The sequence below is a fragment of the Pinus tabuliformis genome, chromosome 5_2 (assembly GCF_031772625.1).
Source record: "Pinus tabuliformis cultivar Carrire ecotype Pingquan chromosome 5_2, CPIR1, whole genome shotgun sequence".
NCBI lineage: Eukaryota > Viridiplantae > Streptophyta > Pinopsida > Pinales > Pinaceae > Pinus > Pinus tabuliformis.
The window spans coordinates 800,881,725-800,897,741 of NC_142306.1; the positions used below are offsets into that span (position 1 = coordinate 800,881,725).

General features: G+C 37.1%; 1 long non-coding RNA gene and 1 pseudogene across 2 annotated transcripts; both read left to right on the forward strand.

Moving 5' to 3' along the window:
* The first annotated feature begins 579 nt into the window (after positions 1–579).
* On the forward strand, positions 580–1,611 carry LOC149161735 (uncharacterized). The gene is made up of 2 exons (XR_016261515.1): positions 580–1,001; positions 1,174–1,611. It is a non-coding gene; the product is annotated as an uncharacterized LOC149161735 (long non-coding RNA).
* A 174-nt stretch (positions 1,612–1,785) lies between these two features.
* LOC149161736 (pleiotropic drug resistance protein TUR2 pseudogene) lies at positions 1,786–2,534 on the forward strand (annotated as a pseudogene). The gene is made up of 2 exons (XR_016261449.1): positions 1,786–2,029; positions 2,265–2,534. The product of XR_016261449.1 is annotated as a pleiotropic drug resistance protein TUR2 pseudogene (transcript).
* The last annotated feature ends 13,483 nt before the right edge of the window (positions 2,535–16,017 follow it).

Here is a 16,017-nt window from a genome sequence, read left to right on the forward strand (position 1 = left end):
AAAGATATTCAACTTTTCTGCTATCCAAGGTTTTCTCGTGCAAAAGATTTTTATATCCAAACTAAATATTCTGGTGCAAAAGATTTTTATATCCAAACTAAATATAATTCACTAAAGATTTTTATATCCAAACTACATATAATTCACTGACACAAACTTCAGAGAGAATTTACTGCCACATGGCTATCTGCATGCGGAAGCTCTAGTGGGCTTTCTGCATGCAGCAGCTCTGATGCTATCTGTAGGCGAGCAAGTTGATTTCTCATTATGAGTCATTGTTCTCAGGTAGGCTGCGCCCTTTTTTTGGAACTGGTTTCTTTTATAAGCGAGGTCCTTCGATAATATGACATATAATCTCTAGGTTCTGGACCAGGGTTTCGACCATGAGGCCAAGACTGTGTTCTGAGTTTTCTCGCAATTGCTAGAGTTGGAATGTCAAAGGTTTCATTATCTGTTTTTAGTTCAGCCTCCTCCATGGCGGTTGCCAAAAAATATTCTAATAGTTTGTTACAGTTTGTTGTTGTAAAATTGTTTGACGTGTTTCTGTGTTTAGCGTTGTAATTGTTTTTATATTCCCATTTCCCATACAAATCATGGATAGGCTATCGTTTTGCATGCATATAAGTTTCCATGTTTATTTATCCCAATTTGATTATGTTTTGGACTTACAATTCATATCTCCATTAGCTATAATGCCAGCATTTTGTGTTTTATGAATGTGGATTTATTCAATGCTACTGAAAACATAATGCATAATGTGGGTTTTTCCACAGGCATAATAAAGTTCTCATTCAGGAACTCAGCGAACCAGTCCAAGACTCAAAGGATTTGTGTTTTGAAAGGCAATTTGGTCAATCCTTTGCAGTTCAAATCATGGCTTGTTTGTGGAAGCAAAACTCGTCGTATTGGAGAAATCCTCAGTGCAACACCGTTCGACTCATATTCACCTTTTGCTGCGCCCTAATATTTGGCACTATTTTCTGGAGAATTGACCGGAAGATGTAAACATTACTTTCTCCTACAATCACAAAATCTAATCAATCTAGACCCAATTCTTTTGTGTCATTGGATGTTGTTTACGAGCAAAACCAACAAGTATACTAAATACTTTGGGATGCAATCTAATATTCAAGGTAGATGCAATTCTTATGTGTCATTGGATGTTGTTTACAGGCAGAACCAACAAAATATATTAAATGCTTTGGGATCCATGTTCGCAGCTATTATATTCCTGGGTTTCAGCAATGCCGTTTCTGTCTAACCAGTAGTCGATGTCGAAAGGATAGTTTTATATAGAGAAAAGGGAGCAGGAATGTATTCGGCTCTTCCGTATGCTATTGCTCAGGTATGTACTTTTTGCAGGAACGTATTCGGCTCTTCCGTATGATATTGCTCAGATATGCACTTTTTGGTTTTGTATTGTTTTATCAATATAGACTCATTCAATTTAATTTGATCATTGTTAAATTGGCGTATACATTTTTTTTGGTTCATGAACAAGGAACCCATCTAGTAGCATTTGATTAGTAAAGTGTAAATTTACATAAGTGCATATATTCTATTTTTTTATTTGAATTTAGTATTTGATTACAAAAGTATAAATTTACAAAATCGAACCTAAAATAAATTTAATTATTAAAACCTAAATTTGTAGAAATATATATATTCTACCTCTACATACTCTTAAAACGCTCAAACTGTAATATTATAAAAATAAGCATACAAACATAGCTTTAAAGCCTTCTACTAATACAACCATATTTATGTTACACAACTTTTGATCGAAGTGCCATACATATATATTCAAACACTGGTCTATGGTGTGATAGTTTATGCATTGACAGGCATGAAGTGGACAGCAACCCAATTCTTTTGGTATTTGTTTTTCATGTTCTTCACGTTCCTTTATACCACATACTATGGGATGATAATGGCGGCTGTCACTCCTAATGCAACCATAGCTTCAGTTCTCTCCTCGGCTTGTATTGCAGTGTGGATGATTTTTAGCGGCTTCATAATTCCACGTCCGGTGAGAATTACAGAGTATTTTCTCTATGTATTGTTCAATTTAATTTGATTGCAGATTTTGGAAATTCCATGATGGATAGGAGTATAATCAGTTCATTTTAGTGGTTTCTATCTATCAAATTTCCAAAACTCTTACCATAAAAAAAGTAATTACTCTTTTTTTTCCCTTTGGGCTCGTCACAAAAATTAGTCAAATAAATGTTCATTGATAATGTGAGTGTTTTTGGGCGTTACAGCGGATTCCTCTGTGGTGGAGATGGTATTACTGGGCATGCCCCTTCGCATGGACGCTCTACGGACTGGTGGTATCTCAGTTTGGCGATATTTCAGATGAAGTGGTGATGGCAGATGGCGAGAAGCAACAAGTGAACGAATATCTGAGTAATTACTTTGGATATAAACACGATTTTCTGGGACCGGTTGCAGTTGCAACAGTGACAATCGCACTTTTGTTCACTGCGATCTTTGCACTGAGCATTAGAACACTTAATTTCCAAAAAAGATAGAAAGAGCCTTTATTCTTTTGTTCAGAACAAAGGATTTTTTTACAATCTATGACTGATTTCAGTTGCTTGAGTAAGTAAACAAATTAGAGGGAGATAGCTACAGAAAACAAGTTATGTTCGTATCAATGAATAAATTCTTATAAAATATTTTATTTATAATAAATAAATAAATAATTATAAAAATAAAAGAAATCTGCGTAACGCAATATATATTATTATCTTCTATATACATATTTTCATTTTTAAATATTTATGGTGAATTATAGTCATTATTTTTAAATATTTATGGTGAATTATAGTCATTATTTTTATTAAAAGATAATTTTAATTTAATAATTTTTTTTAAATGATTAATTTTTATTTTTTAAAATTATTAAAATATAAATTTATAAATTAATAATTTACAATACATTAATACTAACAAAGTGAAAATAATTTTTTGAGGAGCTCACGTGGTAAGATACTGAAAATGAAAACTAAATGAAAGCAATGTCTCATCTTCACAAGCAATGTCTCATCTTCACATCTAGACAGTTTGCTAAATTTTAATTTAAACATTTTATAAGCATATTCATTATATAAAATAATGTTTTAATTTAAATATCTTAATAAATTAATGTAATAGTTTAAGGAAGTTCGATTTTTTTGTTTTTAAATTAGAAGTTTTATTTTTAACAAATATTTAGACAGTAAATTATATTATAGTAGAAATATAATATTCGTATCACAAAGCACAAAACTGAGTTTTATGTTGGATGGAATGTGATTGCTGCACCCACCAAACTCTTCATTAATCACATTTGGTCATCCAAAGGCAAAGTTAAATATGGTTTCTGCAATGTTGGCACCTCCTCTAAGTTCCCTACAAACCCCGACAGGGACTACCGCCACGGCAGTGGCTCCTTGTTTGATCTGAGAGCCCATACGGGCTTAACTCCATTAAGGGAAGGTAGAGATATGGAAGATATCTAAGGTCTTGTTTTTTGTACCTAGATCAGTGCAGGTATGTTGTTAACTATGACTAGAGAGTTTTACAGTGGAAAGGGCTAACACCGTGGACTAGTAGACACATAAAGTCTTTGTCTGTGAGATTCGCGGTATCATAGCTCACCCACTGGAATCGAGTATTGCCAGCCGAATGACCTGCGGATCTATGTTGTAATATTTTATCTCAACCAAAACCAACAACTAGTGTACGACGAGCAACCTCTGTTTTGAGGGTGTGGAGCGAACTATGTATGCTGCGTATGGAACGTTAAACGTGTTTTCCATGTGGTGCGTTTGTCGAAAGTACCGTTGCATGTAAAGAAGCACACGAGTTATGTGCATCAGTCCTTGTTGGAAAAGTTTAACTGCAGATAATATTTTATTAAGGCCTCCTGCCATGCCTCAGTGATCCAAGTTGTGTACACTGAGATCTACCGAGTTTTGAAATGTGACTGCGCCCAAATTTAGGGTTGACAATCCCGCAAAAACGACTGCATAAATTCTACTCTAACGTTGTAGAAGATTAGTTCCCGAGACTGCAGTCTAGTGTTTGGATCAACGCGTTGTTCTGTAGCAACAGTGTTCACAAGTGACTTACATGTTTACATCCACCTGTGACTTACATATGTACAAAAAATTGTGGAGAAAATTATCAAGCGATGGCAATCCACTCAGAATGAGAGATCGGAACTACAAAAGCTTGTTCAATGCCTGATACTTTCTTCTCGTCCAACGTGATCTTCATGAAAGAGCAGGAGTGTTGTGTGTTTGAAACAACTCGATCACTGTCATTTTTCTTTATTTTTTTATTTTGGTTTTTGTGAAAGGTAAAAAGTGCACACTCAATTGATGAACAAAGGAATATAATTAAATTAGTGGTTTTCTACATTCTTCAGTGTCCACATGTCTAGATAACATATCGATAATTTGATTGTGTGAGTGTGTACTTTTGGGTCTCAAGAGAATCACTTACAGGTTATTTTTATGAGATCTATGTGTGTGAGACAGGTTGAACTCATTTGGTACCTAGACAATTATCTTAGATATTTTATATAACTTTCAAACACAACTAGCTATGCCATCTGATAAATGGGAGCTTGTCTATAGGATGGTTCACTACTTGGCTACTTTTTGTGACAGTTACAATGAGCTATGTAATTTGACAATCAAGAGAAAACTAGAAGATGAGGTGGTGAAGAAAGAGTGGTGTTTACAATATTTCCTAGTCGATGTGAGTGTTGATGAGGACCAATACATATGTGACTATATGTAATTGGAACACATTGAGAAAAGGATTAATGGGGGATGGAAAGCTTATTTTGGTCTTGAAAATAATTGTAAAACGAAAAACCTCGTAATGTGGGATAGAAAGAAGTTCCCCTTTGAAACTTTAGTCACTCTAGTTATCTTATATGGATGATGTGAGGTTTGGGGTTGTAGCATCTCTAGAGAATCATGGAGAGAGATTGAGAAAATCCAAAAGCGTTTTATAACGTATAACCTCAAAATTAAAAGCAACACACCTTATCCTATTCTCCTTATAGAATTGGGTCTTTCCCCTATCGAGAGCCTAGCTATGACTAGGATTTTGTTGTACAAGCACAAACTCAATAACATAAGAGACCATAGACTTCCTAAGTTAGCTTTAAATTCCATCCAAAACCACCGAAGGCTCAAACGTCGTTGGTATAAAGACACGAGGGCCTGGTTAAACCATTGGGAGATCGATGAGAATGTTGCATTGGAAAACATTAATAACATTAAAAATATTGTTACTTCTAAGTTCAAAGAAAAAATGTGGTGTGAGAAAGATTTAGCAGCTAAAAGAAAATTAAGATATTATAAGGAGGTCATCAACCCCACCCTAGAAGATCAAAAGTATCTCTCTGTTTTAACTAGCTTAGAGAAGAAAATTAATATAGCCAAGATTAGAACGAACCCTCTTGAGCTCCATAGTGAAATGGGTCATTGGGAAGTTCTTAAAACACCATGGATGGAAAGGTTTTGCCATCTCTGTGAGAATATGAACATCGAGGATGAAAATCACTTCCTCTTAGAGTGCCCCACATACAACCACATTAGACCTCAGTTTCAAAATCTTTGTTGCAATACTAACCTTCCTAGCCTTTTACGATGTCAAACTTACAATGAGCTCAAGAGGCTTCTCTCCAAGCTTTTTGAGCATAGGAATAAAATCTTAAATCAAACTAAATAATTCGTTTCTTTAGGTCCGATAGACCAAAGTTTGGTCTCAGTGGATGTTAACCACCACCATCATCATCATCAATATTCTTTATAATGATGTAATGTAATCATTAAAAAGGGGACTTGGAATAATGCTTACAATAGTATATAGGTAATATTAGCTTGTTGGTTATTGAGTTTTGTTGAGATATTTTCTCAACAAGCAATTTCATAGTTTGGAATCTATTGAGCATTATGTATGCGACTTATAATTTGTCTTTAAATGTAATACACAAACAGTTTTATGTGAAATGTTTACACACTATGTGTTCTCCTCAAATTTCTTATTTTAATGAATAACATGAATATCTAATTAATAACTGTAATATTTTTTAAACTTTTAAAATCATAATAACTCACTCAAAAACCTAGGTTTTATCTCTATGACTTTACTTTTATTTATATATATATAAGTTTGACCTAATTATTTAGGTATTAAATTTAGAGAGTAAATTGTTCCCATGTCATTATTAAATTTAAAATAAAGTTAATTAATTTTTTAATGAATTAGATAATTATTTAATATATATATATATATATATTTCAGATAATTTAATGTTCTTTTTTGACCTGATAAAGAGTTTAAAGTTTCTATATGAGCTATTAGAATTTATTTTAGTGACCATATAAATGGGTACACAACCATAATTAAAAGAAGAAAAGATTCTAAATAGACAAAATTTAATAAAAGTTTTTCCTCTCTTTAAAGTAATCCAAATAAATTTGGGATTTAACTTTTAATTTAAAAAATGAATATAACTCATACTTTAAAAGGCTTAACTAATTCTTAATGTCATGGACAACATTTAAATTTATTTTTAATAGAAGAAGTTTTTTCTGTAGAATGTATAGATTTTGGTGTTCAATGACTTGCAAAAAGCACATGTAAGGATGTCTAAGGCTACCAAGCCGAAACCCTAAAATTAGGAGGGCTTATCATCATCCCTTACGTGATGCCCCTAGTTAACATTTAAGGATACAAAACAGAAACATCAAAATTAAGAGAGCTTATTGTCATCCCTTATGTGATGCCCCTAGTTACTTAACTATGACTTAAGTGTCTAAGAATCATTTATGGTTTATCTTTTATTTACGATTGAAAGTTGAGAAGTTTGGAAGACACTATAAATTTAATTATTTATATTTTTGAAATATTCATTATATAAAAAGAAAAGAGAGAGACCAAAAAAATATGTTTTGGCTGGAGAGAAATTCCATGGATCTGGCTCTGCTTGGGAATCTTGTGGGGGAGAAATACAATGATTCCTATTTAAAAAACTAGTGGGAGAGAAAGACTAGTTGGAACCTCAAAAAATAAGTAGGATGTTGCTTAGAGGTTCAGGAGAATTTAGTTTCTAGAAAAGGAATTGAGAAGTCCTTAAACTATTTCTCTGACAGGGAGGAAAAGAGCTTGGGGGTAGCTAGCTTAGAAGAGAAAGAAACCATCTTCTTAGTGTCAGCCTTTGTAGCCTTCCTCTAGTGATCAAATATGCTCTTACAAAGTGATTTTAAGGTGTCAAGGTCAATTTTGTCATTTCAAAGAGTCTTCAGAGCAAAATTTGGTCACTAGGCATTAGGTCTAGGGTTTGCTTTCACTCTTTTCAAAGTTACCCAAATGTCAGTCTATGTCACTATTCAGCTGAGTCTATCATCATTCATATGGTTGTTATCATCATATCAGGTTCCATTGGGTCATGTTACACCTTATTCATGCTTCAGTTGTGCCTTGGTAAGGTCCATTTCCCTCTCTCAGGGTTTTGGAGGTAATTTCTCTTGGATGGTCAAATCATCGGCAAAATTTGTATCATGATGTTGATACACCTTCCCCTATCATTAATGTACCTTATTAAACACTTCCCATCACTGAGATGCCCCAAATTCCTCATTTTTCCACAAACCCTAGTTTCTTGCCACAACTTGGCAATTTTCTAGGCTAGGCCTGTGTTTTGCCCTTTTGGATCCCTTCCCCTCACTCGATCTCTGAGATTCCACTTTCCCCTGCTTCCTAACATCCCTCCCTACTTCCAAAAATTTCCCCAAGAATTTAGAAGCCCCTTATCCCCTTCATTTCGCTTCATTTCGACAAAATCCCTTGTTTCACACATCGGGATAGGTTTCACTCAAATGATTTTTCAGAGCAATAAAAGATTAATTTTGGAACACGGAGAGAGGTTTTTGTTCAAAAAATGCCAAGGAAGAAAAACCTCCTTCACTTTTTACATAGGTATAATGGTTTTGGAGAAATGTCAAAAATACAATCGCCTCGGGAGAATTGATGCACCTCTGAAGTGACCTTGGGAAAGTCATTTTTTATCCTAGCTTGGTTGGCCAAATAACTTTTTTGATGAGTCAAAGGATAACTAGACAAAAATATATTTCCAATGAGCTATCATGAGCTCAATTTGGAGGTGAGGAAGGCATTCCAAAGTTGACTGCAACAGCACTCTGCCTTGAGGCAACCTCATTTGGCACATTTTGACCAGTCTTGGGCGATTTGATTTTTGACAAGGCAAATGAACTCCAAAATGAAAAATTCCAATTGTTTTGGAAATTAGACTCAAATACCTTTCCAACTAGCTATCCTGCGCCTAATTTGGACACCTAGAAGGCCTCCAAAGGCCTCCTGCAAAATGGCACTACACATATAAGGAGTGCTATGCATATAGCTTCCCCTGCCTTTGTAAAATAACATTGGCGCTACACATATAAGGAGCGCTACGCATTGGGCCAGAACACAAAATTTTTTCCACTACTATTCAAAATTCAAATTCTCTCAGTCTCCTTTGCCTCCTGTAAGTTTAAATCATCTTGCTATTATCTTTGGTCAGTGTTTGGAGTTGTTTGAAGATCGGTTGTAAGAGTATGAATGTTGAAAAACACAAACCCTACTCTCTTGCAGTCCACTATTCACACGGCCCTATTTCCCACAGTTCCTCCCACATTTGGTGTTTGAAACAAAAGCACCAAATCCTCATTCTTCATCTCATTTAAGCCAACATAGATTTTGCAACATCATGGAGGCGGACAACAACACATCATACAACCAAGACAGAGATTGCACCACTGAACTGCATACACCAGGAGGACACTGAAGCGCCGTGAAACACCTGATCCATTCCGGATTTTGGCCGAGGCTTCACTGGCTGGGCATGATACATGATGGAGGGTCTTCGCTCCGAATTTGAGCAAATTCGGAGAAATTTTTGTCATTTTGAAATTTTTTGGTCCCAAAACAGATTTTTCAGCTATACGAGTAGCGCATCGACGCGCTCGCTTATGATTGGGACACTTGCTGGAGGAAAAATTTATATTTTTTGGTTTGTCATGGTAAGTTATGCATGCTCAGTTATTGCTGAAGCATTTCATCAAGTTCTGGATGATCAAAACGCCCAAAAACACCATGAAAACCACCTTGCTGCCACCTTTTGCAACAGCAGGAAGTACTTATGGGAGAATGCAATTTTGAGGGGGCAAATGAGCTCCAAATTGGGAAATTCCACTTGGGCTGGATAGCAGACATCCAGGGCGTTCCAACCAGCTATTGTGAGCTTGATTTCGATGTCAGAAAGTGCCCCAGAAACAGGCTGAAATGTGCGCTACTTATAGAGATCACGGCGCTACGCATAGAGGTTTTTGGTCAAATTTTCATCCTCTAGCTCAGGAATTCGGCCAGTTTTCACTAGTTTCACTTCTTGATGTGATTTTTGACCCAGCTTGATGTAATTTGATGTGTATGAGGTAACTTGGCACTTATTTACCTTATTCTAGATGATTCATTCACAAAATAGCAAAAATTTAATGTAATGAATCAGTTTCCTAGCATATAGGGGTTAGTTGTTTGACTACCTAGATTTCAGTTCCTTGTTTAGAATTGGTTCAAAATGCTCCTAGAAGGAGGAGCTCCACCCCTAGAGGTTAGGGAATGGGTTAGCTTGGTCTATATGATGTAAATTTTCAGTCAGTAGCAAGGGTTGGACTCTTGGGAAGATTTTGGAACACTATTGTACATATTTTTCATATTTTGGCTAAGGAAAGATCAGAGGTTTTGCAGCACCTATTGGGATTCTTGTGGCTTTCAGTTATTGATGGTGTTATCTCTCAGTTATTGTAAGTTTATTCATGTTTAATGTATGCCATTCCCTTCTTATGCTTCTAAAACTAAATGAATGAGTAAATGAGGTTGAATCCATTGTTTACAGTGCTCTGCCTTTAAATTTGTTTAGTTTTACATGTTTTCACCAGTTTGGAGAGGATCCATGTTCTCCCTTGCCCTCTTTAGCTCCTTGTCGTTCTGATCCATCCATACACCTGATCAAAGGCATCAATACTACTTCCTTCCTCTCCCCAACTCGAATTCTGTAAAGATCTGGCCTTATCCCCGGACCCAAAATTGTTCTTCCCGTTTCTCCAACAAAAAACTCAAAAATCTAAATCAAATTTTCCAATCTCTTTACTAGCCTAAAATCCGTATTAATTTTGAGTCATCTCAGCCCTTTTTAAGACCTTTTGCCGAGATAGACCCGGAGAGAGCCCTCTCCTATCCTCGTAGGGCTAGCTACGAGGTTGAGCGTGGTTTGATGTGGCCTCGAGTTTTGCCTTCCTCAGCCTAAGGCAGATTTGAGCGCTAACATAATGGCGACCATACTGGGGAAAAAATGGTTTGCTTGTTGATGTCATTTGTTTTATAGCTACAGACGGAGCCTGAAGTTATGGCAGGTAGCCTTCGAAACGCTTTTGCTTTGCATTAGCGGAAGTAGATAAACGTTGCTTCAGTCAATCTTCGGTCTAGCTTGTAAACGTGGCATTTAACTTGTTAATTACCCCAGTACATGTATCAAGTTCAGATCTGATTGTTGATGGTGGACAACGATCAGACACTGGCAAGGCTGAAATCATTCACCTGGCGACTCTAAATCACTTTCAAGATCAGATCCAAAGACTCCACTGGAGGATGATCCCGACCAGCAAAAACATGAAAGATCAACATGGACAGATCAGGTATTCAAGTTGGAATTTCATCCAAGACATTTTGTTCTTTGTCATAAATTATTTCTTCTCTTTTCCCAAGAATGTCAAGAAGGCTTTGCAAAGTATATTGTATTTGAGAAAAGATCCTAGGCCTGCATTTGATTCTTTCCCTTTGAAGATTGTGAATACCAAAGATTTGCATGCCTTTGAGCTTGATTAGGATCCTTTTTCTGAATTTTGTGATGACCATCTTCAAATTGATGAGCCCCAAAAACCAAGACTGATTCTATACCTGCTGTACATACCCCTACACCTTGTAAAATTCCAGATCGGTATAAACCTCTTGTTTTACCTTTTTTTCTCCATGCTTTCCCCAAAAACTATGATCTATACTTGTCGAGGTTTGACGGTGAATGTAAGAATGTCAACACTGAGCAACATGTGCAGAATTTTGAGTCTTTTCTAGACCTTTTTGAAGTTGATAGCGAAGATGTTAGTATAAGGCTTTTTGCTCTTTCTTTGCAAGCTAGAGTGAAGAGTTGGTTCAAAGCCCTACCTGATGCGAGCATCTCAGATTTCCAGCAGTTCGTCAAAGTTTTTCTCGACAGGTGGATGATCGGGCAGAACCTTTTCTTGATTCTAGAAGAGTATAACCAGCTGAAAAGACTACCAGGGGAGACAGTACAATAGTTTTCGGCCAGATTTAATCAAGTTTATTATTCAATGCCAGTTGAGGTAAGGCCTACTCCTAGATCTGCTCTCTTGCACTATCCGGGTAGCTTTGATCCAGAGATGGAGTTTCAGCTGAGAGAAAGGAATATTGCAACACTTCACGAGATGCAAAACAGTGCAGTAAATGTAGAGGCGCATCTGCTGATCCGACGGGCAAGGTTGAAAGAAGAAGAGATGAAAAACATAGATCCGGCCGAATCAACATCTCTAGAGGTGAAGCTTGACATTTTGGTAAGTGCAGTAGAAGAGATGATGCAAAGGATCACCCCAAGGAATGATTATGATGTTCAAGCCCATGGCTTGTTGATTGAAGAAGAACAAGTTGCTGCTCCAAAACATTTTGTTTCTTATCCTAGTTGTCATAGATCTGATAATGATTGTTTTGTAGATCACCTTGGCGAAGAGAGATCTGTTGATATGACCTGCATGCTTGATGATATGTTTTATACCGATGATTTGCCTCAGTTTGATCAGTATGATGATGATTATGTTCTCCAAACAGAAGCTAATCTTACAGACAAATCAGCAGCTAGTTTGTGGGCAGAAGAAGTTCACTTACAGCAGCTCGAATACAGTGATCAACCGATGCATATCAGCTATGACATTGACGAGGAAAGTGCAGCAAATTTTGAAGTAAGTGAAGGATCTTTTCCTTTTTGTTTTGATTCATGTCAGTTCATCAGAGACAACTTCCATGCAATCAGAAATCAGCTATCAACAAGTTTTGATTTGGACCATCTTGAGAGCAATGAAAACCTTGTTCAAGACTTCTCATATTCAGCTTTGCAGCCCCCGAATGCCATTGATTGTCAAGTTGCAGATGAAGGCATGGAAGCTGACACATTTGATCAAATGATACAAGAAGGTTCCCTACCTTTCTGTTTTGAATCATTTCAGCTTTTGAAGGGAAATTTGCATAGTACATCTTCAGTGAAGAATGAGCAGCATGTAGGCAATCATGTAATCACATTGGAACAAATAGAAAATGGTTTGCATCAGTCTTTTCAAGGTTTTCATGATCCAATAGCTGATGTTTTGGATGAGGTTTGCAGTCAAAGTCTTTCTCCATTGACTATATGTGAGCTTGAAACGTGTATTGATACAAACTTGATCCGGCAGCCAGTTTCTTTGTCATTTTCAGCAGAGGTCTCGTCACAAGGCTTAGATCAAAGTTTGCATTCATGGTATGAGGAAAAGAGAAGTAATCCATTGGATGAGCTAAGTTCCAGTGTGCTTGAATTTCAAGATCCTTATGCAGTGTTTTTGGAGGTGGATAGAGAATTCATATGATTCAATGGATCTGTTTCTAAGTTATCATGGGAGTTGCCTTTTAGTAGTTCTCTCTTGTTGTTCATAAGTGAGCACTTGCGGAGAATTCAACCAGCAGATGGAATACTTACTTGGTTGCATTGGTTGTTTGATTTCACTTGATCAGGTGATGAATGAAACTGTTAGAGTAGGTTGTGATGAATAAGCTCCCCTTTGAGAATCATTTCCAGTTTGTCGGTTGTGTTTAAGTATCAAGTCAGTTTTTAGTTGAGTGAGAGTCAATTTGTGTTGTCAATTCATCAGTTTTCAGTCATGCATTTCAGCTTGCGTTTTTGACTCCATTGCCCAATGGATGAAGGCACTGGTCTGCTCTCCCAAAGATCTGCTGTTCTTGGCACCTCCAAGGAGCTACCATCCCCATTGGAGCCAATGTTAGTGTCAGCGTTTGTAGCCTTCCTCCAGTGATCAAATATGCTCTTACAAAGTGATTTTAAGGTGTCAAGGTCAATTTTGTCATTTCAAAGAGTCTTCAAAGCAAAATTTGGTCACTAGGCATTAGGTCTAGGGTTTCTTTTCACTCTTTTCAAAGTTGCCCAAATGTCAGTCTATGTCACTATTCAGCTGAGTCTATCATCATTCATATAGTTTTTATCATCATATCAGGTTCCATTGGGTCATGTTACACCTTGTTCATGCTTCAGTTGTGCCTTGGTAAGGTTCATTTCCCTCTCCTAGGGTTTTGGAGGTAATTTCTCTTGGATGGTCAAATCATCGGCAAAATTTGTATCCTGATGTTCATACACCTTCCCCTATCATTAATGTACCTTATTAAACACTTCCCATCACTGAGATTCCCCAAATTCCTCATTTTTCCACAAACCCTAGTTTCTTGCCACAACTTGGCAATTTTCTAGGCTAGGCCTGTGTTTTGCCCTTTTGGACCCCTTCCCCTCACTCGATCTCTAAGATTCCACTTTCCCCTACTTCCTAACATCCCTCCCTACTTCCAAAAATTTCCCCAAGAATTTAGAAGCCCCTTATCCCCTTCATTTCGCTTCATTTCGACAAAATCCCTTGTTTCACACATCGGGATAGGTTTCACTCAAATGATGTTTTAGAGAAATAAAAGATGAATTTTGGAAAACGGAGAGCATTTTTTGTTCAAAACATGCCAAGGAAGAAAAACCTCCTTCACGTTTTACACAGGTATAATGGTTTTGGAGAAATGTCAAAAATACAATCGCCTCGGGAGAATTGATGCACCTCTGAAGTGACCTTGGGAAAATCAATTTTTATCCTAGCTTGGTTGGCCAAATAAATTTCCGAACGAGTCAGAGGATAACTAGACAAAAATATCTTTCCAATGAGCTATCATGAGCTCAATTTGGAGTTGAGTAAGGCATTCAAAAGTTGACTGCAACAGCACTCTGCCTTGAGGCAGCCTCATTTGGCACATTTTGACCAGTCTTGGGAGATTTGACTTTTGACAAAGCAAATGAACTCCAAATTCAAACGTTCTAATTGGTTTGGAAAGTAGACTCAAATACCTTTCCAACGAGCTATCTTGAACCCGATTTGGACATCGGGAAGGCCTCCAAAAGCCTCCTGAAAAATGGTGCTACGCATATAAGGAGCGCTAGGCATATAGCTTCCCCTGCCTGTGTAAAATAACACTGGAGCTATGTATATAAGGAGCGCTACGCATTGGGCCAGAACACAAAATTTTTGCCACTGCTCTTCAAAATTCAAATTCTCTCAGTCTCCTTTGCCTCCTGTAAGTTTAAATCATCTTGCTATTATCTTTGGTCAGTGTTTGGAGTTGTTTGAAGATCAATTGTAAGAGTATGAATGTTGAAAAACACAAACCCTACTCTCTTGCAGTCCACTATTCACACGACGCTATTTCCCACAGTTCCTCCCAAATTTGGCATTTGAAACAAAAGCAACAAATCCTCATTCTTCATCTCGTTTAAGCCAACAAAGATTTTGCAACATCATGCAGGCGTACAACAACACATCATACAACCAAGACAGAGATTGCACCACTGAACTGCATACACCAGGAGGACACTGAAGCGCCGTGAAACACCTGATCCATTCCGGATTTTGGTTGAGGCTTCGTTGGCTAGGTATGATACATGATGGAGGGTCTTCGCTCCGAATTTGAGCAAATTCGGAGAAATTTTTGTCATTTTGAAATTTTTTGGTCCCAAAACAGATTTTTCAGCTATACGAGTAGCGCGTCGACGCGCTCGCTTATGATTGGGACACTTGCTGGAGGAAAACTTTATATTTTTGGGTTTTTCATGGTAATTTATGCATGCTCAGTTATTTCCGAAGCATTTCATCAAGTTCTGGATGATCAAAAGGCCCAAAAACACCATGAAAACCACCTTGCTGCCACCTTTTGCAACAGCAGGAAGTACTTCTGAGCGAATGCAATTTTGAGGGGGAAAATGAGCTCCAAATTGGGAAATTCCACTTGGGCTGGATAGCAGACATCTAGGGCTTTCCAACCAGCTATTGTGAGCTTGATTTCTATGTCAGGAACTGCCCCCAAAAAAGGCTGAAAGGTGCGCTACGCATTGAGATTTTTGGTCAAATTTTCATCCTCCAGCTTAGGAATTCGGCCAGTTTTCACCAGTTTCACTTCTTGATGTGATTTTTGACCCAGATTGATGTAATTTGATGTGTATGAGGTAACTTGGCACTTATTTACCTTATTATAGATGATTCATTCACAAAATAGCAAAAATTTAATGTAATGAATCAGTTTCCTAGCATATAGGGGTTAGTTGTTTGACTACCTAAATTTCAGTTCCTTGTTTAGAATTGGTTAAAACTGCTCCTAGAAGGAGGAGCTCCACCCCTAGAGGTTAGGGAATGGGTTATCTTGGTCTATGTGATGTAAATTTTCAGTCAGTAGCAAGGGTTGGACTCTTGAGAAGATTTTGGCACACTATTGTACATATTTTTCATATTTTGGCTAAGGAAAGATCAGAGGTTTTGTAGCACCTGTTGGGATTCTTGTGGCTTTCAGTTCTTGATGGTGTTATCTCTCAGTTATTGTAAGTTTATTCATGTTTAATGTATGCCATTCCCTTCTTATGCTTTTGAAACTAAATGAATGAGTAAATGAGGTTGAATCCATTGTTTACAGTGCTCTGCCTTTAAATTTGTTTAGTTTTACATGTTTTCGCCAATTTGGAGAGGATCCATGTTCTCCCTTGCCCTCCTCAGCTCCTTGTCGTTCTGATCCATCCATACACTTGATCAAAGGAAT